Here is a 27,314-nt window from a genome sequence, read left to right on the forward strand (position 1 = left end):
AAAACCTTCCCAAATGTGCTTGAGAGGAAGAAACAACTCTCACCTTTCCCCTGCTGATCAACAGAGACATTCCCTTTTGAAAGTGGACGTACTGCCTGCTTCTTGGACTAGCTGTCCACCGCAGGTAAACACCACTCTGTGATCCTGGGTGTGTTTGGTGTGTAAATAGATTGTGGGAACATGAGAGGCTGGTTTTTCAGGTTCCTGCGCCTAGCACTGCTCGAGGGTCAAGTAGACCAGCGTTCTACCGTTGGTGTGTCTGAAAGAAAAGTGAGTTTACAAAATGTTCTAACCATCAGATTGAGGTAAGAATAACGTGTTTAGGGGTCTTCAGCGTGATATCTGCTTTCTAGGTTTTTGTATTTTTCCGTGGTAGGGCTTTAGAATTTGTTTATCAGGAAATGAATGACTCCTTCCACCATTTGATATGAGATCTTACCATGAGGGGAAAGAGAGATGGATATATACAGAAGGGACATTTCGGCTGTTAGGCTGCTACGTGAGTTTGATGGCTTGAGGAAGAAAATCAAAGTATCTTCTTGTTATTAGCACTTACTTTAATCTATAGATTGAAACACTGCATTAGATCCTACTGAAAAAATGAGTGCCTCCACGAGCTAGTATTTATCCTCCTGACATAAACAAATCAGGTTCACAGCAAAAGTACTGTCCTTTTGGCAAAAACCTCTCACATCTCTCTGTATGGGATAGCAGTCCTTTTGTTCTGAGTTTGTTTCATTTGCTGGAAAACTCACATGTTTTATTTAGCATTGTTGAATAACAGTTCTGCTCTTGAAAGGGGTAAATATCCACTGTGGTTATAAATTGAGTAGTAAGATTGCCAAAGCCTGAAATCCCTGGAATAATTTCAACATGAATGTGATGTTTTTAACACCACAAGGAAACGAGATACTGACTGAATATGAATATACCCTAGAAAGAGCCATCACATTTTTTGAAAATTGCTCTTTAATGTGGATTGTTTTAATTAGCAATGTGATCTTCCTCATTTAAAGGAGAAATACATTTTGCAGCATAATGTATCAAACTCTGTTCTTGGAGAAAAAGGAGTTACATATTTCCAGCATTCAGAATTGTGAGTAGCAAACATTACTCGTATATGATAATGTGTTTAAAAATATACCTTAAATCTTAGCCTCTTTAAGATGTCTTTTAAGCGCAGGAAGTTAGTGTTTAGGGTTTGGGGTTTGTTTTTGTTTTTGTTTTTTTGCTTTGTAATAAGTTGCTTATATGTTGTTTAGGCAACAGCTTAAGCACAAGACTGTTATAATTTATACCCCACAACTTAAGTGCATGAAGACATTGGACTTGGGTGAAATCCTTAAACATCCCTGAGGCCGTGCGCGCGCACGTGCGCACACACACGCACATATGGACAGCTAACACTGGGAAAATAGATAAGGGAGACTACAAGAAAATGTCTTTTTGTTGCCAAATCATATTGATTCCATGTGCTTATGATTTTCTGAAATTCTCTGCCAGCCTGAGTTTGGGAATTAGCTTTGTGTTGTCGTTCTGTTTATTCTTGTTTGATACTGTCTTCTAATAAGTTTAGGGGATAAAATAATGTTTCTACCTCTTTGTGTCCTGGAGACCATTTAGTATATTTGCTGAAACTACTTTCTTCCACTCATTTGGTATGTTAAGGAAATGCAACTTTGTGTGTGAAATGAGCCGTTTGTTTTACCTCACTGAGCTCTGTTACCCAATGGTGTATGTTATGACTGTTCAGCCAACATGTGCAAAAATTTAGCTCATCATCTTCGATAGTTTCTCTTTAGAATTCTTCAAAACTGTGTTTTCGTACATCCCATATTCTGCTTGTGTACATGCTCTCATTCTCACGCATTCACCCTGATGCATACTTTCCCACTTTGGGATGATTTCACAGGATTCTGTGACTTCTCTCCACCTTGGTGCTGTTCCCAGCTCTGTCTCTCCGTAGGTAGTGTCATTTGTTTCCTCTGACGTCTGCTCACTGTGCTTTCGCCACGTCTTCCATCACGCCCAGCCCATAGACTCCTAATTCTCCTGAGTACAGAGGTCATAAAAGAGGTGGTCTTGTTCCATCACTTGTAGAGCTGGTGACTCGAATGGCTACCTTAAGTTCTGGAAGAGCCTCTAGAAGTCAGGCAGACATCTTAGAGGTACAAAATCTGTTAAATACACAGTGTTCTAGGATAAGTTTTCTCGATCGGTTGCTCTCCCCTTTCAGCAAAACACATCTCCAAGAGGTGCTTGCTAACATCTGCCCCTTCTTGCCTTACTACCCATTTTCTCCCTTTTAAAACCCCACTTTCTTTCAGTTTCCCTGTGATATGACATCTACTTTCATCACTTGATTGCTATCCTACTTCCAAGGGTCACTTGGGGGTTGCTGTTAGGAGATCTAATGCCATTCTTTCATTCACTGATCTATTCGTTACGTATTTGGTGACAGCTACATATCACACGCTGCTACCAAGTGAAGTTACAGTATGTGGCACTCTGTGCCTTTAAGTGCCTCTAATTTACTTAGGAAAGATGTAAATTTCCCCAAATAATTCATTTCAGTTATGGTAAGTGCTGTGAAGGATACTTTTCCAAATCTTCACTCTGTTTGACTACTTTGCTCATTGTCACATTTACGATCACTTCCTACCTCTTGAATTCTCCCTTTCTTCTTATCTGTGACTCTATGTTATCTCTTGAACTACTTTTTAACCACTTTCCCTTTTGTCTCCTTCTCTTCCCTACTTCTTCACTCCCCCAAAGGCTTATTATTTGTCCCATAATCTATTACTTATTTTTCCTCGCCTGTGATGTCTCAGCAACCCATAGTTTTAAATACCATAGTTAAAAATATCATTTTCAATCATGCCTCTAAGATCTCCATTTCCAGGTTTTTCCATCTACTATGTGTGTTCCCACTTCTAGGTCCAGCTGTCGCCCAATATTTATCACAGTTGTAGCCAAACCCACTGTCTTTTATGTCTTTTATGTTCTCCTCTTTCATCCATGTTTTTGCTAATGGCATCAATGTTCTCCTGGCTTCTCACGGTTAAAAACTTGGAGTCACTTTTTGCTTCTGACTTTTCCTTTGCTTTCAATACCCAAACCATTTCCAAGTCCTAGCATTCTTTTTATGACAGTATGTCTAGAATCTACCCTCTCCCCTGTGTCTTTTCTGTAATTTTTTTTCCTTTTATACTTTATTTTCTCATTTTCTCCTCCCTCAGTCGCAGAACCATCTAGAACTCAGGGTCTGAGTCAGACCCCACCTCTACCAGAAAGTGAAACCTCATGCATATTTTGTTTTCTCAAGCCCTGGGGACAGAATTATGAGTGTGATGGAAAGAACACAGACTTTTATAGCCAAAGATCCAGATTTAAGTTCTGATTTTAACATCGAGTGCCTCCTATACATTTTCTCTCTCTATGAGCCTCCATGTCCTCTTACTCATCTCACACAGCAGTCACAGGGAACAAATGGGATCATGGAGGTGAAATAATTTTAAACTGTGAAGCACTCTATGTATTAATGTAAGATTTGAAAATAGAAGACTGAGTTAGGGACATGGACCGGGGTTCTGGATCTTAAATACTGGGGCAGTATAGGGGAGGGGTTGAGAGCCTGGACCCTACAGACAGACTCCCTGAATTTGAATCCCAGCTCTATGACTTAACAGCTATGGGAAACTGGGAAATTAGTTACCTTCTCTGTTCCTGAGTTTCCTCTTCTGCAGAATGAGGGTACTAAGAATTTCTATCCAAAGGGTTGTTGTAGGATTGGAAGGGTTAATAGTTGTACAATACTTAAAACCGGTGCCTGGCACATTGGAGGTGCTTGCTAAGTGTGAAAGTGGTGGTGAGGGCCAGTGTGGCAGCACGTGGGTACAAGGTGGGAATGATTTATTAGAATGGAATCACCATATGGGGATTAGGTGACACATCGAGGTTGGAAACAGAGCCAGAGAGTACATACCTATACCTGATTGAATCTTTCATGACTCAGATAAGAAATGATCCTCGCACCAGGGACAGAAGCGAACAAATGCACGTTGAGGAGTCACGTATATTCTGAGCAAACATTTGAAGTTCAAGGATGGGGATAACGGTCTTTCAGACATTTTGGAGGGGCGTTAAGGAAAAAGGAATGGTCAATAGTTTGCCCTTCAGAATCCTGAAATGTGTCAGTATTTCGTGGAATCAGAATATCAGTATCCAAATGTCCAAATATTAAGAAAGCAGACTTAACTATTCCCTGTATTCTAGAAATTTCTTTCTATAACAAGCATAGGTGTATAACACTGAAGAGTGCAAGGGACCTTAGAAATTCTATTCCTCTCTATCGACAGGCTCATTGACCAGAGTATGTAGTTTTACTAACACGGTAGTAGTTCGCTTTGTATGAGAGTTTTTCTTTTCCATGTTAAGAAAAGACAGATAATATCTAGAATATTCCAAGAGTGGTTCTAAGTGCTTCAAAATATTTTAATCATTTAATCTTCCCAAGAACACCAGGAGCTAGATCTCACCATTAATCCATTTGCTTAAGAATAAATTTAGGATCACCGAGATTATGCACAACCGATGGATAACGGAGCTGGGTTTCAAACCCAAGGAGCCCAGAACCAGAGCCCATATTCTCCACCACTGAGTCCTATCATCTCAGCAGCTCTGTGCCCTGGCATTTGGTTAAGGGCAGCAGGCTCTGGAGTCTTGGGCAGCTGTTAAATGTTGCAGTTTGTTTTCCTTGACAACTGCTATTAAATGTTTGAGAGTTTTTCATAACATATAAAAATTGCTAAAATAAGATTTTTAAGTTTTTAAAAAGATTTTACTCATTTGAGAGAGAGACAAACAGGGAGAGGGAGGACAAGCGGGGGGGGGGGGAATGGCAGGCAGAGAGAGAAGCAGACTCCCTGCTGAGCAGGAAGCCCTAGGCTGGGCTCAATCCCAGGCTCCTGGGATCATGACCTGAGCCAAAGCTCCGAGCTTAACCAACTGAGCCACCCAGGTGCCTCTAAAATAAGATTTATACTGTTTTCCAGTATCTATGTAAGAGGATTCTGATTTCTCTCATCCATGAATCTGTATGTGAGCATCAGAGGTCTTGAAGAGTGATCCCTCTTTTTCCTAGATAGCATATTGTACTGTAAATTGGCAGCCGCTTTGCATTGTACTTCATTGTGGCTTCTAGCCACGGGGACTTTTTCCTGAATGTGTGTTAGTTTCCATCTTTGCTTTCGCTGACATTTCAAAAGTTCAGGCTCAATGTTTCGAGTTGCCGTTTGCTTTCTATTTCCTATTTTAACTACTACTTACTCATTTATGTGTTCTCTCACCATAGAGTTTTTCTATTTTTACTTTAAGCGTTATCAGCTACAAAAATAATCGAAGAGGTTTTTACTTCATTTTCTTCTCCACTGAATTAAAATATTGAAATCAGTCTTACAGCCACTGAACCCCTTAATAACCATATTCATTTCCAAGTAGGCATAATACCATTCGTAACTCACATTGGAGTTTCATTTAGCAGTTTCCAGTCCTTGTAACAGTTGACTTATCCAGGCTAATTTGATTTCATCTTTCTAATCAAATGCCAGGAAGCACTCTCTTCCTACATTAGGAACACGTCCAATTCATTTCGGGGTTTGTGGTTCATGTAAATAGACTTCAGTGGCATTTTCACTATGATGTTGTGCGGTCAGAAAATATTTCCGAAAGGGCATCAGGGCTTTGAGGGAAATTAAGAAGATGCATAACCAAGCAAGTGTAAGGGGTACTTCATTTTAAAGCAAGTAAAATTTCCAAAACCAAACAATATATTTTTTTAACAAAATCATTGAACATTGAGAATGTATTCTAAGAACGGAAGTGTTAGATCTTACCAGAAAATATAGTTGAGATGAGATGGCAGGTGTGTGTAGAGAAATCATACTTGGGATGTAGCCATCAAATAATGACGTTCCAGGATTCAAAAATAGACTTTGAATCTAAACATACTTTTATCTGGGTCATAAAAAGTTCAGCAACAGCCCACTTGGCAAACACAGACCAAGACAGATCATAGCAAACATATTTATTTACTTCACCTATCAGACTATAGACAAATCCATTGATAAATTCTCCCAAGAGCTATATATAGACAGCAATAATGTTTAGTCTCCTGGCATAAAATCACATTAAAATCAATATATGATTAAAATTTTTGAAATTAATTTCATTTAAATCAATCGATATATCAAGGGTTTGTTTTCAAACAAGGCAGTAAGGACCTCATACAAAATAGGCATTTTACCCCCAATTATCAGCAGTAATAGTATATCCAAAGATGTCTGTGCTTACGAACAAATATATATAATTTTAAAGTTTTGTATTTTGACTAGAACTGGATATATATTAAAACACATTTTGCGACAAAGAATCACTATCCTTTAATTGAGAGACCAGCCCAGGGAAAAACACTACAAGGAAGTCTACTCAGTAACTTGGAAAAAGGAAAGGCAGGAATGTTTTGTTTACATTAGCCATGTATAAGAAGGAAGAAGTCAGCTTACTTCAGACGACTCATAACTGTCATCTAATTTCATTGGCTGTTACCAAGTTTGAGCTCCAAACACAGGCAGGTCATTTCTAAATCAGTTCTACGCTACAAACCAAATAGCTATTGATTTTCTATCAAGTGAATTCCCGTTTGACTCTCTTACTGTGTTTGTGGGTAATAGTGATGTGTTTGGCTTTATACTTAGGCAGAACAGGATGTAACAAATATTCGCACCACACAGGTTCCTGAACAATGAGGTGAAAATCCATGGGTAATATTTGGTTGGTTATATTGGGAAACTATTGCCCTGGCTCAGCAAACATAAACTGTAGGTCCAGGGTTGCCACGAAGAATCTTAGTAACCGCTCACATTTTCCATGCATTTACTATGCCCCAAGGACTATTCGAGTGTTTTCCATGTAACCAAGGTGATGTCTTGGTTCAGTCATGTCTCCAAGATCCCAGAGCTAACAAGTTTCAGAGTATAGATTTGAACCAGAGTCCTTGCTGGCTGTGAGTTATCTTGGTCAAGTTAAGTCCTTCTCAAGGTGTCTCCCTGTGGTATTTATTTCCTCCTCTTCCAATTTCTACCTTTCTTCCTGGGTCACAGACTCACCCAATCTGCTGGCAGGTACAGAGCTGTTGCTGTGTTGTCCTTGTTCCCAGTGTCTCACCAGTTGGCCTCCTCTCTCTGACCTTTTGTCCAGGGTAGAGGGACCTGTGTTCTCTGGGTCCTTAGGTCTACCGGCCCCTGTAAGACTTCCTGTTGTCTCAGCCATGCTAGGTGCCCTGTCCCAGCTGAGCTCTTTGGGCCATTCCCACGGGAGCCGAGTAACACCAGGCCCTTTCTAACCGAATTCTCCTCTGCCCTCTCCACACCCTGACCCACTGCTGGAGCTTTTATTTCCTTTCTCAGTCAGGGGAAGCTGCTCCTGTGTCGTATCCTACATCTTTTCTGCATTGTCATGTAATAAAACTTGACCTTCAGAACCCCAGGCTCTTTTTCTTGGTAGAGAGAACACCTAGCTTGAGGAACGTTGACCTTCAGAACCCCAGGCTCTTTTTCTTGGTAGAGAGAACACCTAGCTTGAGGAACGTTGACCTTCAGAACCCCAGGCTCTTTTTCTTGGTAGAGAGAACACCTAGCTTGAGGAACGTTGAAAGAAAACGAAAACAGATTGAGAACAGTGTTTCTGAAACAATCTGTGGCAAAGAACCAGTTTCTTTGTTTTTCATTTTCCAAGCCACCTCAGACCAGTGTTTTTGTAAAAAGGCACGGTAGGAAGAGATGAGTCCACGGATTACATACTCCTTTGTCACGTCAGTGTCCAATTCCTGTGACAGTTTGCAAATGCTCTCAGTTCTCTACATATCTTGTCACAGACAGTAAGAGTCTGCAGACCAGCACTAGTCCCTGAACCCACCTCTGCCCTGAGACCCCCTCTCCCAGGGCAAAGGGATCTGTATTTACAACAGTCCGTCGTTCATTTTTCTGGTGTGCCTTCATGTCCATCTTTGTGCAGTCTTTCGGTCCATACATATGTGCACCCTCAAAAGCCAGAGTGCTGGGATTGGTACAAGATTGAGCAAGCCAAAACTATACGTGAGTATGATACATCTCTGAGTTACATATTTTATATATATAACATTCTATATATAATTATATATTATTTTATAATTTATTATATATAATGTCTTTAAATACAAAATATAAAATTTATTATTTCTTTAAATGTGAAATATAAAAATTTTTAACATATATTAACAATTATATATTATGTATATGTATATATACATACATACATATCCACATACATGCATATGTACATACATATATACATACATACATATGTATATGTATATATATATACATATATATAAAATTCTACAATACCATATAATGGTCATGAACACAGTCACTGGAGGAAAACTTCTTTAGTTTGAATCCTAACTCCACCACTTATGAGCTGTGTGGCTTTGGGCAAGTTTCTTAGTCTCCCTCTGCCTTGTTGTGCCTATCTGTAATATGGTAATAATAAAAATAACTAATTCCACCTGTTGACGTGAGGCCTGAATGAGTTAGCATATGTAAACCAGCCCCACAGGACAATGACCGGCACATGTATATAAGTGCTATGTGAGTGTTTGCTGTCATTTTTACCATGAGCCATAAGGAAAAGGAGTTAAGGCAAGTATATACTAATGAAGCAGGAAAAACAGAACCCAATATACAATAGAATACCTCATGGGTAATCGAACAGTTATGATTACTTATGACTCAGATAAGGTAGCTTAGCTTCTTTAACATGGTAGGTAGGAAAGCTGGGATTTGAACTCAGAGCTTCCTGACTCCAAAACTTGTAGTTCTTGCAGTTATCTCCTTGAGTTGTCCTCTGGAAACCCACAGAAAGTTTTGAAAATCTAATGCCTTGGGGCACCTCAGTGGCACAGTTGGTTAAGCATCCAGCTCTTGGTTTTGGCTCAGGTCACGATTTCAGGGTCGTAAGATAGAGCCCATGTGGGGCACCATAATCAGAGTCTGCGTGAGTTTCTCTCTCCCTCTGCCCACCGCCCCCATAACTAAATAAATCTTTTTTTTAAAGATTTTATTTGTTTGTTTGACAGAGAGAGAGAGGGTACAAGTAGGCAGAGAGGCAGGAGGAGAGAGAGAAAGGGAAGCATGCTCCCAGCTAAGCAGAAAAGCTGATGCGGGGCTCAATCCCAGGACCCCGAGATCATGACATGAGCCAAAGGCAGAGGCTTTAACCCACTGAGCCACCCAGGTGCCCCAAAAAATAAATCTTTAAAATAAAAATACAATGCTTTACCACCAAACTCAAATTCTTTAATTTGACTTTAAAAAGAGTTTTAGTAAGACATAATGCACATACCTTAAAATCTACCTATTTTGAGTATGCAATTCAATGTTTTATTCCTATATTCATAGGTTGGACATCATCCCCATAATTTAATTTTAGAACATATTCATCCTGAGATGGGCCTGACAGCAGAGTTTCTGAGGTCTTAACTTCAGGGCTACATACCCTATAGGAGTTCTTGAATGGACTTTGAATGGTTCGTGAACCTTTTCTAGGATCCATAGCTTTCCTTACCTTTCCGAAACTAATAGAGATGGAGCCCAGGTAGTCTTACAAAACTTTAGACTGGTGGGTTCTCAAACTTTAGAGTGCTTTCAAATAATTGCGGGCGCTTATTAAAATTCAGGTTCAAATTTAGTAGGTCTGGGACACTGTCAGACCTACTATGATTTTGATTATGGGAATACCATTATTAGATAAGTGAAATATTATCTGCCCTACAATCCCATTCCTCTCATTAGTGGATCTGTGTTACCAACCAACCAATCAATAAACAAAAACCCCGCCGACACAAATGCAATCATTTGTTATTATTTTTTAAATTGTGTCAATAAAACATTTGTGGGCATTTGTTTTCTCTCTTGTTTAGTAAGTATGTACAAAATAGTCATGATTTTGCATCTTGGACCGAAAAGCCTAACGTATTCACTGGCTGGCCCTTAGTAGAAAAATTGTGTCAATCCCTAGGGTAGACCATGGTGTAAGACCACCTTGGAGGAGCGTACATGCTGTTCATCTTACTCTCCATAGCTCTTCAGGGCATTTGGCAGACACAGCATTACTCATCAGACTGAAAAAATACTAAGTATAAGAGGCAGCAAGTTGGCTGTATTTATGGATAATTCCTCCTCTAGAAGAGAGGTCTGGGCAGGTGAGAGTCAGTTGCTGGTTTAGTTTAAAAATAGAGCTCCCTGGGGGTTGCAAGGAATAGCTTTTCACAAAGGACCTAGTGTCTTCTCAGCTAGGTCATGTCATCAAGACTTGGGAAGCAAGATTCCCTAGGAGTAATTTGCTGTTCTCAAGAGAGCTTGGTTAATTGGGGTTGGAGGCTAGTTAGCTCAGTTTATGGGTAGAATATTGCATCTTCTTATATCAGTCTTCAAGCTCCTTAAGACTTCAGAGTTTGAACTTTAGGTTTTGAACTTGCAAGAGCTGTCTGACTGTGTGTTTTACCTGTAGGAAGACATTTCTGCTTAGCTCACTTTGACTCCTGTGAAAAGGATCTACTGGAACATGCATGAATCTTCAAACTTCTCCAGGCTTCTAGTAGTTTCCTGCACTATAATCTCTATTGTAGAACTTCTTCTCAGATGTCCATCTTGAAGTCTTCTTTCCTTTGGTCTTGATCAGTAACTTCAAATCTCCTAACCAATGGCTCATTTCAAGTTAGGTTGTCTGTCTATCTATCTATCTATCTATCTATGTATAATACAAGAGGTTGTCTATTCTCAACACCCATCCCGAATAATCTTTGTTACTGCAGGATCCATAATTACTGGTGAGATTTTAGCATGTTCCAGGGGGACGAGTACAAAACATGACCTTGAAGGAATTGGATTATACACTAAAATAATTGCAAGACTTACTAATTTATGTATTACTAGAAACTAGGATATTAGGGCAAGGAATATTTGATATAACACTGGATTGTGCTAAATTTATTGAGATAATACATTTTCCAAAGATTCTGGGTTTAGTGTGGTATTTCAAGTAGCTGGAGGTGTTTGTAACAGTTTACTCAATTGGTTAATTAAAAACTTAATGGTGGCCTATACAGACTCCAAGTGATATATTTGACTCCAAATCATTAGACTCAACTGCATCCACCACTGTATTGATAATCCCTTCTCAGTTTTCCATCAGCTCATTTGTTCCTTTGTCTCTTCTTTAATCATTGTTCCTTATGCTCCTATCCATGCCCTCTTACGTTCTCCCTTGCATAACTCTTGCCACCATATAGGCACCAGTGATTCCCAGTTAAAGGCTTCTAGTGTAGACTTCTCTGATAAACTCCAGTTCCATATTCCAGATGCCTTTCTGGATACATCTTTGTTGATGTTTGCCTTATAAGCACTTGGACCTCAACATGTATGGATTTCCATTTTTTTTCTCTCAACCTTTTTTGTCTTGTATTCTCAATCTCTGGCAATGGTATTACCATCAGCATTCCTAGGCGTTACTCCAGTCCTATTGAATCAGATTCTCTGGAGATGGACCCCCAGGAATCTGTTTTTGAACGAACCCTGTGGGTGATTCTTACATACAATAAAAATTAAGACCCATTACAGTTCCCCATGGCGGAAACCTTGGAGTCACACTCTTCTGTTCACCACTCACATCTAGTTGGTGGCTGGATCTTATTGGGATCATTCCCAAATATCTGAAAAATGACCCTTAGGTTCTTTCTCACTACCACAATTTAGTTCCTGATTTCTCCCTCACACCCCCTGCAGGAGCCTCCACATTGTCCACGGAGCTTCTGCCCTCTTTTTCGTATGATCACTGAGAGCTGATGTCTTTCAAAACCCAGATCTCAGCTAGAAAGCTGACTCTGCTATTTCTTGTCTTAAAAGCATCTGACAGCTTGATGGCATGGGAGCAGTTTTCAGACTTGTTAAGGTCATGGAACTCTTTCTTCAAATAAAATCGGGCCAGGAAACCCAGCTTATAGACCTGATAAAAGCAGAGCTCCTCTGTTTGAAGCAGGGGTCGGCGCCACAGCCTTGGCCACTCAACTTGCCTTGCTGTGTTTCCTAAGAAACCATTCCCAGAGACACAGTTTGCAAAACACTGCATGAAGTCCAGATGCTTTGTTTGGATACCGTGTTCCTCCCTCGCTGGCATCCTCCTTCCTCGCACCTCTCCACCATTAACTCAGCCCCCAGCCCGCGGATTATTCACTATTCCCTGGACTAGTCATGTGTTCTTCTGACTTGTCCTATTTACTGTCTTCACATCCTCAAATGGCCACTCTCCTCTCCCTAATTGTTCTTTGCTTTGTGTTCTCAAAGCCAAGTTGGCATTTATAAAACTTCTTTTTGTGTTTATGTCTGTCTCCATTAGAAAAGAGACAAGCTCCCTGGGACAGAGCCCATGCTTTTTTCATCTGCGTATCTGCTAGTTCCAGCTCTGACACATGGCTTTATTCATGTTCATTGCATGACCATTTAAATAGTCTGTAACCCATTCTGTCCATCCTTTGGGTTGTTTTGTTTTATTTTCCAGACAGAACATACTATAATGAATTAAACATAACTTTAAAAAATGGCTTTACTAACCTCAATTGATTTATTAACCTATATGACTCTACTAGTGAAATATTTTCCTGTTCAATAGCCAAGCATAATAATCCATGGATATATGCATTGTATATCATGGTGTATGAAGCTGAGTTAATATTGGTAGAATACATTTTTGACAACAATGACATTTGCTGCATTTTTTAGTGATGTTGTGTCGAATATGTGTTCATTGTCAAAACATGGAACTAAAGACAATTATAAAGAAGAAATTAAAATACAGCCATAATGTAACTCCCCAGAGATAGACATAATATCTTGACTTATTTCCTTCCATTCTTTCTTCTGTAATATTTAGGTGTGTATGTATTTCCTTTAAAACTGAAACCATACTGCCTAAGTAGTTTTATATCCTGATTTTTTCATTTCATATTATGAGCCTTCCAGCATGTTACCATATATGAGAATCTTAATATTGTTAAAAATCTTATTAATAAAAACTGTGGACTTTCTAAGCAATTTCCAAGAAGTTTGCAAATTCTTTTTTTTTAAAGATTTTTATTTATTTATTGATTTGACAGAGAGAGAGCACAAGTAGGCAGAGAGGCAAGCAGAGAGAGAGAGGAGGAAGCAGGCTCCCCACTGAGCAGAGAGCCCGATGCAGGACTCGATCCCAGGACCCTGAGATCACGACCTGAGCCGAAGGCAGCGGCTTAACCCACTGAGCCACCCAGGCGCCCAGAAGTTTGCAAATTCTTAGTGGAAAGTCTGGGAAGCTAGAGAGAGACCTGTGAGTATTTTGTGACTCAAAAGGAATGGAGTAACATTTTGACTGATCTCTCTTGATGACGTATTGAAGTTAAGCAGAATGAATGGACAGGTCTCAAATGTTTTGAGCAACTGTTAGGTGCCAGATATTGTGCTTTAAGGACATTTCACATTTTATATACATTTTAATATATTTACATACAGTTTATATATTTTAGATACATTAATTCATTTGCGTATTCACAACAAACCGAGGAAGTGGACATTAACATTCCCATTTGACCGATGAATCAACTGAAATGCGGAAGCTTAAAGTAACCTGTCCAAGTTATTCTCTCTGGGGAGCAGAATTTTAATTCCATTCATTTCTGAAGATTGACACTTTCTCCAACCCCGACTCTGAGGGTGCACTGAGCCTGCATTTGATTCCAAGGGCTTCGTATTAGCAGTGATTGAGTCTGGCATATAAGCTTTTGGGTAACTGTAGTTTATGAACCCCTGAAATCTCTTTGTTAAAACATATGTATGCTTTTTTAAGGTAGAGAGTCTGTTGTTCTTACTGGTTGTCTAAGGTATTCTTCAGAAAGCTTTATGAATCTCTACTGCAAATAATGGAGCATCCACAAGTCTTGCAGAAATCCTTCGAGGAGACTTTCATTTTACTTGCCAGGCTCTGTATTGAGAACATTATCTTTTCTTGCTCTGTTACTCCTTCATGTGTCCCTGGAATCCATGGCATCTGTTTTCTCTGGATACCCGCCAGTACCCTCATTCCTGTTTGTTTATAAGAAAGTCTCAAATAATTTCCATGTCTGCCAACTGTGCTACCATGTCACTGATTCATGTGTCTGCGTGTGTAAAATAATAATAACTCTTGCATGCTTCTCTCTTAACTGCTGAGCATTGCAAACCCTTTTTGCTTCTCTTTGCATAGCTAAAAGTGCCTCTATTTGTACTGATCCAGTACGGTAAATAGGCAGTCATGGTGCACAAGCAATTTTTTTCATTCCTATCAAAGAGCTCAAAGAATGCATGACCCTTGATCTTCAAACCACCTGGTAAACACAGTCTTATACATTTTATATATTAAGAAGTGACCTATGCTACATTTGAGAGGGCTACAAATTCTTCCCTACTCCCATTCCATTGGAATCGAATCCACCTCCTTTAATCTGGAATGACTATAGCAATTTGTTTGACAAATAAAATATGGTGGAAGTAATGTTCTGGGTCTTCCAAGGGCAAGCCTTAAGATGTCTTGCAGCTTCTGCTTAGATCTTTAGAATTCTTGGTCTATGGGGGCGGAAGACAGCTGCCATGTAAAAATTCTGCCTACGCTGAGACTACCATGAGGGAGGAATCACATATAGGTGTTGTGGTCAACATCTCCGGCTGTGCTCCCAGCCAGCAGCTGACATCAAGTGCCAGAAATGTGAGTGTGTTGTCCTTACCATCCCACCTAGGCCACCCTTCAGATGACTTCAGCCCCAGCTGCCACCCGACAGCAGTCTCAAAAGAAACCCCAAAATGAGTGCCTTCCAGTTCAGCCCAGTCCACCGATGAAACTACAAAAGATAGTGATAAATTTCTGTTTTAAGTCACTAAATGTTGGGGTGGTTTGTTACTGAGCAACAGATAGCTGAAACATGAAGGAATGAGTGCCCTTACTGTATGCAGAGATAATAAGCTCCACTTACATAGAAGGTTTCCAAGGAAAATTCCAATCATTGCTTTCCCTCTTATATTTTGTATGATGGATCTTTCCCTTGTCCTTATGTCCTTACTGACAATGTTTTTTTTTAATTAAGTGAAACAATTTTCTGTTCATTTTGCATACATCTGTTCTAAAGATGGAAATTTTTTATGACGTTCTGTAACAGAATTATTGGCAGAGTGTTAACTGTCTGATTAAATAGAACCTACCACAGTTTAAGAAGATGGCATCCGTGGTCAAGAGGCCACCATTATGTCATGTACAGTGATTTCAGTGGTAAATTCCACTCTAAACCCACTAACAGTGCAGTGGTTCTCACTGAACTGGAACCTTGTCCACTTTCTCCATCTGAAGCATCTGCCCTGAGTTTGGTTTCTTTTCCCCCTTCCATTTTTACATAGAGCATCACCTTAGGCTGATTCAATGTTCTCTCCTGAGATGATATTTTTATTTCAGTCATTGATTCTTCAATATTTTAGTCTTTATCTCATTCATTAGAAGTCAAAATGGGTCTCAAGTCTAAAATCATGGTGTTGACAGGACTTCCTTCTGGAGGCTCCAGGGAAGAATCCATTTCCTGGCCTTTTCCAGCTTCTAGGGGCTGCCTGCTTTTCTTGGCTTATAGACCCTTCCTTCATCTTCAAAGACCGTCACTCCAGCCTCTACTGCTATCATTGCACCTCTTGTCCTGACTTTTAGCTCTACTACCTCCCCCTCCTAAGGACCCTTGTGATTACATTGGGCCCATCTTGATGATCCAGGATAATCTTCCCTTTTCAAGATCCTTAACCCAGTCACCTCTGAAAAGGTTCTGATGACTAGTACATGAGCCTCTTTGAGGTTATTATTCAGCATATCACAGATACCCCAGTTAGACTAGGAGTCAGTCATTTAGGCAGATGCATGTGGATACTTAGGAGTGAGCAGGTGAAGAGAGGAAAAGGTGTTCCAGTCCGAGTCTTGTAGGTAGGAAGATCTGGAGTTGAAGAAACCATGGCTTCTTTAGAAGAATGAAGTGTTGAATGTGGTTAAATGGTAGATGCGTGAGAGGGGGGTAGGCTAGAGTCAGATCATAAAGCGTTTTTTAAACCATATTAAACAATTTGAATTTTAAGGAACAAAGGGAAAACATTGAAAGATCCTAAGCTTAGGAGTAACAATGATCCAATTTGTGTTTTAAAGGAAATCTGATGTAGAAGAACAAAATGGAAGCAGGAAATTGACACAGAAGAGCCCAAGTGGTATCACTTAATTCACAATATGTCTGAAACCAAAATTCATTATTGCTTATCAAAACCAGCACAGCTACCCAAATTCCCTATCATTGGCAATGTCACCTATATTCTTTTAAGGTCAAATTCTTAAAATTATTTTTGGCTTCTCTCTCTTCCTTCTAACCACACTCAGCCACCAAACCTTATTGTTTCTTGAAAAATTTTTTTTTATTTTTATTTTTTTTAAACATAAAGAATATATGATTACATGAATGTGTCTAAAATAATAAACAATATGGGGGGGGGTACCTGGGTGGCTCAGTTAAGTATCTGACTTCAGCTCAAGTCATGATCTCAGGGTCCTGATCTCAGGGATCAAGCCCTGCATTGGGCTCCAAGCTTAACTGGAAGTTTGCTTGTCCCTCTGTGACTCCCCCAACTTGTGCTCACCTGTGCTCTCTCTCAAATAAAATGTTAAAGAAAGAAAGAAAAGAAAATAATAAACAATATGGATATAAATTTCATTTCTTCTGTAACCCCCTAAGCTTTCATTGTTATAGGCAACTTGATTAACAGATCAATATATATTATTCTATGCCTTTTCCTTTGCATTTGTGTATATTATAAATATCCATATATTGATGGTATTGTGTTAGACACATACATATTTGAAAGCATAACTATATCCCTTTTTTCAACTAGCAATGTAGTTTAGACATCCCCATGTTGGTACACATTTTTAAATACCTCACTTTAATATAGAACCATGGTATTGCTGTAACATGAGGCAATTTCAAAATTTTCACTGGATAATTATGCTACCATGAATATCAATACATAATCTTCACATATATACACAGGTATTTTTCTATCAGATGGATTCTTAAAAGTTATCAAAAGTGCACATCTTAAATTTTTTTATTTGAAAGATTTTTATTTATTTATTTGACAGAAATCACAAGTAGGCAGAGAAGCAGGCAGAGAGAGATGGAGAAGCAGGCTCCCTGCTGAGCAGAGAGCCTGATGCGGGACTCGATCCCAGGACCCTGAGATCATGACCTGAGCCGAAGGCGGAGGCTTTAACCCACTGAGCCACCCAGGCATTCTGCACATCTTAATTTTTAAAACTTCGCTGAGGTATGATTAATGCACAAAAAGCTGTACATATTTAATGTATACAACTTAATGAGTTTGGAGATAAGCATACAGCCATGCAATTATCACCACAATCAATGCCATAAGCATATTCATCACTTCTGAATGTTTCCTCCCATCCTCTGTATGTACATGGTTAGTTGGTTAGGACACTTAGAAATTTTTTAAGTATATAACACAGTGTTCTTTTTTTTAAAATTTTATTTATTTATTTGACAGATGGAGATTACAAGTAGGTAGAGAGGCAGGCAGAGAGAGAGGACGAAGCAGACTCCCTGCTGAGCAGAGAGCCTGATGCGGGGCTCGATTCCAGGACCCTGAGATCATGACCTGAGCCAAAGGCAGAGGCTTTAACCCACTGAGCCACCCAGGTGCCCCTATAACTCAGTGTTCTTAACTAGAAGCACGATGCTGTACAGTTGAACTCTGGGAATTACTCATCTAGCATAACTGAAACCTGGTACCCTTTGACCAATTTTCAAAGATTCAACTCATCCTCTAAAAAGGGTGATGAGAGGGGCACCTGCATGGCTCAGTTGGTTAAGCAACTGCCTTAGGCTCAGGTCATGATCCTGGAGTCCCAGGATCAAGTCCCACATCAGGCCCTCAGCTCATCAGGGAGCCGGCTTCTCCCTCTGCCCCTTGCCCCTTTCATGCTCTCTCTCTCTCTCTCTCTCAAATAAATAAAAGCTTTTTAAAAAGGGGGGGTGATGAGAATTCTAAAGGCTCTGAGATTTTGCCTTCCTTTCAGGCTAATGAGTATAGGCCTGACATGGTTTTACAGATGATGGTTAAAGACCTGCTACTCTTGGGTCAGATGCAATGGACTTTTATTCAGAGCACAGGATGTCTCAAGGGGTTTCATGTTGGCATTGCTTGCTCTTGTCCTCGAATGCTCGGGTGAAAATAGTCCATGTAGTGCATTTGTGTAATAGCTGAGGGACCCTGAACTTAGGGAACCTCAATTTTTTTTTTTTTTAATTACAATGAGCTGCCAGGAAATCTGCCTTCTTCCCTGGAGAGAGACTTGCTTTGTTCAACAAATCATAAGCAAATCTGTTCCTTAATCCATACATAGACACAGTGTCTTCCAAGGCTGGTCACTAAACAAAGGTCCTTGGAAGGATTGTCCAGAACAGAAGGCCAGCTAGTGGCTCTGCTCACAAGACATGGTGGATATGGAGAAGATCCACAGAAAATGATCTCACCCAGGGATTGAACTTATCTCTCCTTCTGCCAGTGGGACATAAGCTTACCTATTTAGGCACACCCTCATTAAACACTGGATGGTACAGATTTTTATATCTTACATTTTTTTTAAAGATTTTATTTATTTATTTGACAGAGAGAGATCACAAGTAGGCAGAGAGGCAGGCAGAGAGAGAGAGAGGAGGAAGCAGGCTCCCTGCTGAGCAGAGAGCCCGATGCGGGACTCGATCCCAGGACCCTGAGATCATGACCTGAGCCGAAGGCAGCGGCTTAACCCACTGAGCCACCCAGGCGCCCCTATATTTTACATTTTTATAATTGAATGTGAAAGTTAAAATGTTTTCTCCTTGAAATTTGCCTTTATATAACTAGTGAGCTAAGTGAGCATCTTTTCATGTTTGTGTGATTTACTTGTGAATTGCTAATACTGTATGATGCCTGTTATTTGCCCCTTATTTTATTATTTTCTTGTACTTATCTTATTATATTTTCAAGGTATTAATATTTTCCTGGTTTATATTAAGGCATCACTTGGTTCTTTTATGTGTGGCGGTTTCCTTCGTACAGTTATTTTAAATTTGTATGTGATCCTTTCTATGATGCTTTGGGGGGACATTATAGAATTTTATAGTCATAGTAGTTAAAAAGCATTTAGGGGAGCTGCCAAATGAGATTTAAGTATATCTTCTGATTTTTCTTTTGAATTTTTCTCTCTTCAATTTATTTAGAGTTTTTCCTAACCATTTTTAAAAGATTTTATTTATTTATTTGAGAGAGAGAGAGGGAGAGAGAGAGAGAGCAGGGGAAGGGACAGAGGTGGGAGGGAATGGAAGAGGGAGTGAATCCCAAGCAGACTTGTTGCTGAGTGCAGGGCCCAACGTGGGGCTCCATCTCACAACCCTCATGACCTGAGCTGAAATCAAGAGTCAGATTCTTAACTGACTGAGCCAGCCAGGTGCCCCACCTAACCAGTTTTTGGTTTTTTTTTTAAACATAGTTGTAGTCCTGTGAAAGAAGTAGGAAGATGTTTTCAATTTAGAAATAACAAAGTAGGGGCACCTGGGTGGCTCGGTGAGTTAAGCCTCTGCCTTCGGCTCAGGTCATGATCTCAGGGTCCTGGGATCGAGCCCCGCATCGGGCTCTCTGCTCAGCAGGGAGCCTGCTTCCTTCTCTCTCTCTCTGCCTGCCTCTCTGCCTACTTGTGATGTCTGTCTGTCAAATAAATAAATAAATAAAATCTTTAAAAAAGGAAAGAGCAATACCAAAATACAAGATGCCAAGATAAGAACTGAATAACATTAGAAATTTTTTTTCCAAACTGAGTGTTCCATGAAACTTCACAGTTAACAATAGAACATCAGACACCCTGAGAAATTCCGTAGGAGAAAAAATATTTAATTTGATTTAACTGGACATATATGAAATTTTGTTGGACTAAAGAACTTTTTAAAAAATTCTATATAATATCTTACAACATCTTGTGGGAGGCTATTGGTCAATGGAGGGACTGGGAGGCAACCTCATTAATCATTAGAAGCAGGGTCCCTGAAGCCAAACTGCGCTGAGTTACTTACTACTCGGGCATGTGAATTAACTTCTCTAGGCCTCAGCTTTCTCATCTATAAAATGGGGGTATTAGAACTTATTTAGTGAAGGAGTTCTAAGGATTAGTTGAGCTATTTAAGTGTTAGTCATTACTGTGAAACATTCCACTCTTGGAACATTGCTATAAAGCTAATATAATTGGCCTCCCAATTAATGTTCAGAGAATCAATAACATTGTGAAATTAAAAAAAAAAAATTCAGGGGCGCCCGGGTGGCTCAGTGGGTTAAGTCTGCCTTCGGCTCAGGTCATGATCCCAGGGTCCTGGGATGGAGCCCCACATCAGGCTCCTGGCTCAGCGGGGAGTCTGCTTCTCTGACACCCCCCCCACTCATGTTCTCTCACTGGCTTACTCACTTTCTGTCTCAAATAAATAATAAAATCTTTAAAAAAATAATTCAACTACTGCACTGCCATTGAATGTGCCACACAGTTGTCCATGTAGGAAAAAACTGCGCTACTGAAAATAAATGCATGTGATTCCATACCACCAGCCCTTGAGTCTTTCGTCGTGAAAAGAACTATTTATTTCACTCCCCACGGCATCTTTATCTCTGTGGTCCTTGACAGACACGTGGATTCTTGCTGGCTCAGCCATTTGAAAGGCACTCCCAGGTGCATTTTGCATGTGCTGTTTCACGTGTATCCTGAGCATCTCTAAATGTGCCAGAAATCTCCCACACTGTTGTGTTGTCACACAGTGACAAACAAGAAGCTGATTTTATTTTTATTAATTTCATCCTAAGAGCCCTTCCAGAAATAGTTCACTTTTAGAGCTGCATTTTAAGTACTCCTTAATAGACTGTGTTCAACTCTTTCCTTTGACTAAAATATCAATCGGTATTATATTTCAGTGTGTGTTGCTCAAAACATATTTGTGGAGCATAACAAATAGCATGGAGGACATGGGGAGTTAGAAAGGAGAAGGGAGTTGGGGGAAATTGGAAGGGGAGGTGAACCATGAGAGACTATGGACTCTGAAAAACAACCTGAGGGTTTTGAAGGGGTGGGGGGTGGGAGGTCGGGGTACCAGGTGGTGGGTATTATAGAGGGCACGGATGGCATGTAGCACTGGGTGTGGTGCAAAAATAATGAATACTGTTATGCTGAAAGTAAAAAATAAATTTAAAAAAAACAAAATTTCATATGCTTTAAAAAAATGATGACTTTTGGTGATGCTGTGAGAATTTTTTGAAGATTTTGTTTTTTAGAGAGAGAGTTGGGGGAGGGGTCGAGGGAGAGGGAGAGGATCTCAGGCAGACTCTGCACTGAGCACAGAGCCCAATGCAGGGCCTGATCCCACGACCCTGAGATCATGACCTGTGCCAGAATTGGGAGTCAGATGCTTAACGACTGAGCACACAGGCGCCCCAAGAATTTTTTGTTGTTGTGTCTTTTCTGGTGCTCAGTAGTTAATGATCTGTCCAAAGCTGCCTTTGCTTAAAGGCAAAAGAATGACTTAGAAACATTTTTGTCATCTTTTTAAATAGTTTAGCTCAGTTTGGCAAGGCTGCTGGGCAGAGAGGGGAAAATTCACATCTGAAATGTTCACGGAAAGATTTCTGTTTAAGTGAACATATTGAAAAATAAAACAAAAACGGATTTCTTCTGATCAGACTAGTGTTTTACTAGGCATGTTTAACTAAATAATAATAATAATAATAATAATAATAATGAGAATCCGGTATTAAAAGGCACTGGTGATTGTTTCACTCTTTTTTCTTACCTGATGAAAGTGTGAGGGGGCAAAGGATTCTCCAGAAGGATCTTTGAACTAGCTGAAAAGAGGCATTAAACAATTATAGAGATTTAGGTGAATTCATCCCAGCCCAGATGCTGTCCTCCAAAGGCTCAGAAATTTCTTTTGGTTGTTATACAGATAACAGATTAGCCATAGGTTCAAATACAACCAAACACAGAGTGTTCCATTAGCAGGGCCCAGCATCAACTCCCCAGAAAGAGCTTTATGGCAAGCCAATTTACAATCAGAGGTGTCCAGGAGGAAGTGAAATTCAATGAAGAGGAAATGGAAATGGTTGTATGATTCGCGTGATTAATGTCATGAAATTTGCTAGATGGAGGCCCCATCACTCAACATGGACCATGCATGACAGGGAAATAAATGGGTTACCTTCGTTTTAAGGCCCAAGTGCTTTCCTTTTGGTCAGTGCCTGGATGGACATCATGGGCATCTAGCTCCTTAGCTCTCCTTTGTCTGTGCCCAGGCTCACCGTCTCCTCTCCAGAAGGACTATTATCAGTTAGATTCCATGTTACTAAATTAAAATCACAATTCAGTTCTACTTCCTGGAGGAAACACCCTCATTTTCTAGATAAAATTTTAGCTCCTTCTAATCTCCTTGACCACTCATATATAAATCCATTCTGTTCAGTCTTGGTACAGATGAGTAAAAATCTATTAGGGCTAATTTTGTTAATGAAACTCTCCCAGGGCCATTTCCTTTCCTTTATATCCTTGTATGATTTCCCATCTTCTCTGTCACTTTCAGAGGCTACCTTGAGGTGTTACTGCCTTCCCTTTTTTTATTCTCCAATGATTTGCATTTACGATCCATGGCAAGGATAGCCATAAGCTTCAACTCAAACATTTGGTGGCTCCTATCCCCTTGAATAACTTCTAATTACAATTCTACAGAATACTCACACAGGGCATTCAAATCTGAGATTTCAAATATAAAATACATTCTAGGGGTGTCTGGGTGACGCAGTGGGTTAAAGCCTCTGCCTTCAGCTCAGGTCATGATCTCAGGGTCCTGGGATTGAGCCCCACATTGGGCTCTCTGCTCAGCAAGGAGCCTGCTTCCCCTGCACCCCCCTCCGCCTGCCTCTCTACTTGTGATGCCTGTCTGTCAAATAAATAAATAAAATCTTTAAAAACATACATTCTTATTATAGTCTTTGGCTTAAAATCTAATTGATCTGATATAAGGATTGCCACTCCTGCTTTCTTCTGATGTCCATTAGCATGGTAAATTCTTTTCCACCCCCTCACTTTAAATCTGGAGGTGTCTTTGGGCTTAAAATGTGTTTCTTGGAGGCAACATATAGATGGGTTTTGTTTTTTTATCCATTCTGATACCCTGTGTCTTTTGACAGGGGCATTTAGCCCATTCACATTCAGGGTAACTATTGAGAGATATGAATTTAGTGCCATTGTATTGCCTGTAAGGTGACTGTTACTGTATATGGTCTCTGTTCCTTTCTGATCTACCACTTGTAGGCTCTCTCTTTGCTTAGAGGACCCCTTTCAATATTTCCTGTAGAGCTGGTTTGGTATTTGCAAATTCTTTCAGTTGTTGTTTGTCCTGGAAGCTTTTAATCTCTCCTTCTATTTTCAATGATAGCCTAGCTGGATATAGTATTCTTGGCTGCATGTTTTTCTCGTTTAGTGCTCTGAAAATATCATGCCAGCTCTTTCTGGCCTGCCAGGTCTCTGTGGATAAGTCAGCTGCCAATCTAATATTTTTACCATTGTATGTTACAGACTTCTTTTCCCGGGCTGCTTTCAGGATTTTCTCTTTGTCATTGAGACTTGTAAATTTTACTATTAGGTGACGGGGTGTGGGCCTATTCTTATTGATTTTGAGGGGCATTCTCTGAACCTCCTGAATTTTGATGCTCGTTCCCTTTGCCATATTGGGGAAATTCTCCCCAATAATTCTCTCCAGTATACCTTCTGCTCCCCTCTCACTTTCTTCTTCTTCTGGAATCCCAATTATTCTAATGTTGTTTCGTCTTATGGTGTCACTTATCTCTCGAATTCTCCCCTCGTGGTCCAGTATCTGTTTGTCCCTCTTTTGCTCAGCTTCTTTATTCTCTGTCATTTGGTCTTCTATATCACTAATTCTTTCTTCTGCCTCATTTATCCTAGCAGTTAGAGCCTCCATTTTTGATTGCACCTCATTAATAGCTTTTTTGATTTCACCTTGGTTAGATTTTAGTTCTTTTATTTCTCCAGAAAGGCCTTTTATATCTCTCGAGAGGGTTTCTCTAATATCTTCCATGCCTTTTTCGAGCCCGGCTAGAACCTTGAGAATTGTCATTCTGAACTCTAGATCTGACATATTACCGATGTCTGTATTGATTAGGTCCCTAGCCTTCGGTACTGCCTCTTGTTCTTTTTTTTGTGTTGCATTTTTCCGTCTTGTCATTTTGTCCAGATAAGAGTAAATGAAGGGGCAAGTAAAATACTAAAAGGGTGGCAACAACCCCAGGAAAATATGCTTTAACCAAATTAGAAGAGATCCAAAATCGTGAGTGGGGAGAAAGGGGATAAAAAGAGGTTCAAAAAGGAAGAAAGAAAAAAGAAAAAAAAAAGAAAAGAAAAGAAAAGAAAAGAATATTTTTAAAGAAAGAAAACACCTAAGAAAAATGTAAAAAATATATATATATATATTAGATAAACTAGTAAAAAATCGTTAAAAAAGAAAAAGGTAACAGTTAAAAAAAAATTTTACCCGAAGGCGAGAAAAAAAAAAAAATGAAAAAGAAAAAATTAAATTAACTGAAGACTAAAAAAAAATTGCAGGAAAAAAGCCATGAGTTCCGTGCTTGGCTTTCTCCTCCTCTGGAATTCTGCTGCTCTCCTTGGTATTGAAACCGCACTCCTTGGTAGGTGAACTTGGTCTCGGCTGGATTTCTTGTTGATCTTCTGGGGGAGGGGCCTGGTGTAGTGATTCTCAAGTGTCTTTGCCCCAGGCGGAATTACACCGCCCTTACCCGGGGCCGGGGTGAGTAATCAGCTCGGGTTTGCTTTCAGGAGCTTTTGTTCCCTGAGCGCTTTCCGTAGAGTTCCAGAGGACGGGAATACAAATGGCGGCCTCCTGGTCTCCGGCCCGGAGGAGCCGAGAGCCCAGGGCCCCACTCCTCAGTGCGCCCTCAGAGAACAGCGCCCAGTTACTCCTGTCTGCCTGACCTCCGGCCGCGCTCCGAGCTCACCGAGCCTGCGACCGGTTCAAGGTAACACGGAGCTGCGAGCTTACTGTCGGCTCTGTCTCTGTAGCCGGCTTTCCCGTTCCAATACCCGCAAGCTCTGCGACACTCAGACACCCCCGATCCTTCTGTGACCCTGCGGGACCTGAGGCCACGCTGACCCCGCGTGGGCTTCGCCCCGGTTTAGCCTCTGGAGCGATGTCCCTCCGCGGAACAGACTTTTAAAAGTCCTGATTTTGTGCGCGGTTGCTCCGCCGCTTGCCGGGAGCCGGCCCCTCCCCCCGGGGTCTATCTTCCCGTCGCTTTGGATTCACTTCTCCGCCGGTCCTACCTTTCAGAAAGTGGTTGTTTTTCTGTTTCCAGAATTGCTGTTCTTCTTCTCTTCGATCTGCCGATGGATTTTCAGGTGTTTGCAATCTTTAGATAAGCTATCTAGCTGATCTCCGGCTAGCTGAAGCAGTCTCAGCTTGCTACTTCTAATAAGAGATGAGGAAGGACACTATATCATACTCAAAGGGTCTGTCCAACAAGAAGATTTAACAATTTTAAATATCTATGCCCCCAATGTGGGAGCAGCCAACTATATAAACCAATTAATAACAAAATCAAAGAAACACATCAACAACAACACAATAATAGTAGGGGACTTTAACACTCCCCTCACTGAAATGGACAGGTCATCCAAGCAAAAGATCAGCAAGGAAATAAAGGCCTTAAATGACACACTGGACCAGATGGACATCACAGATATATTCAGAATATTTCATCCCAAAGCAACAGAATACACATTCTTCTCTAGTGCACATGGAACATTCTCCAGAATAGATCACATCCTCGGTCCTAAATCAGGACTCAACCGGTATCAAAAGATTGGGATCATTCCCTGCATATTTTCAGACCACAATGCTCTAAAGCTAGAACTCAACCACAAAAGGAAGTTTGGAAAGAACCCAAATACATGGAGACTAAACAGTATCCTTCTAAAGAATGAATGGGTCAACCGGGAAATTAAAGAAGAATTGAAAAAAATCATGGAAACAAATGATAATGAAAATACAACGGTTCAAAATCTGTGGGACACAACAAAGGCAGTCCTGAGAGGAAAATATATAGCAGTACAAGCCTTTCTCAAGAAACAAGAAAGGTCTCAGGTACACAACCTAACCCTACACCTAAAGGAGCTGGAGAAAGAACAAGAAAGAAACCCTAAGCCCAGCAGGAGAAGAGAAATCATAAAGATCAGAGCAGAAATCAATGAAATAGAAACCAAAAAAACAATAGAACAAATCAACGAAACTAGGAGCTGGTTCTTTGAAAGAATTAATAAAATTGATAAACCCCTGGCCCGACTTATCAAAAAGAAAAGAGAAAGGACCCAAATAAATAAAATCATGAATGAAAGAGGAGAGATCACAACTAACACCAAAGAAATACAAACTATTATAAGAACATACTATGAGCAACTCTACGGCAATAAATTTGACAATCTGGAAGAAATGGATGCATTCCTAGAAACATATAAACTACCACAACTGAACCAGGAAGAAATAGAAAGCCTGAACAGACCCATAACCAGTAAGGAGATTGAAACAGTCATTAAAAATCTCCAAACAAACAAAAGCCCAGGGCCAGACGGCTTCCCGGGGGAATTCTACCAAACATTTAAAGAAGAACTAATTCCTATTCTCCTGAAACTGTTCCAAAAAATAGAAATGGAAGGAAAACTTCCAAACTCATTTTATGAGGCCAGCATCACCTTGATCCCAAAACCAGACAAAGATCCCACCAAAAAAGAGAGCTATAGACCGATATCCTTGATGAACACAGATGCGAAAATACTCAACAAAATACTAGCCAATAGGATTCAACAGTACATTAAAAGGATTATTCACCACGACCAAGTGGGATTTATTCCAGGGCTGCAAGGTTGGTTCAACATCCGCAAATCAGTCAATGTGATACAACACATCAATAAAAGAAAGAACAAGAACCATATGATACTCTCAATAGATGCTGAAAAAGCATTTGACA

At 40.1% G+C, this 27,314-nt stretch overlaps 1 protein-coding gene across 7 annotated transcripts in view; it reads left to right on the forward strand.

Moving 5' to 3' along the window:
- Nucleotides 1–205: 205 nt before the first annotated feature.
- The window catches only part of SYTL5 (synaptotagmin like 5), a 147,592-nt gene continuing 120,483 nt past the window's right edge, over nucleotides 206–27,314 (forward strand). For 5 of the 7 annotated variants that reach the window (XM_059157186.1, XM_059157191.1, XM_059157189.1 and 2 more), the window contains exons 1-2: nucleotides 212–305; nucleotides 17,317–17,501. The gene's annotated coding sequence lies outside the window, so the exon portion shown is untranslated. Of the gene's footprint in view, nucleotides 306–882; nucleotides 1,097–17,316; nucleotides 17,502–27,314 lie in introns of those variants that run through there. The other 2 variants (XM_059157187.1, XM_059157188.1) reach the window with 2 other exon arrangements.

Source organism: Mustela lutreola, chromosome X, assembly GCF_030435805.1.
Source record: "Mustela lutreola isolate mMusLut2 chromosome X, mMusLut2.pri, whole genome shotgun sequence".
Classification (NCBI taxonomy): Eukaryota; Metazoa; Chordata; class Mammalia; order Carnivora; family Mustelidae; genus Mustela; species Mustela lutreola.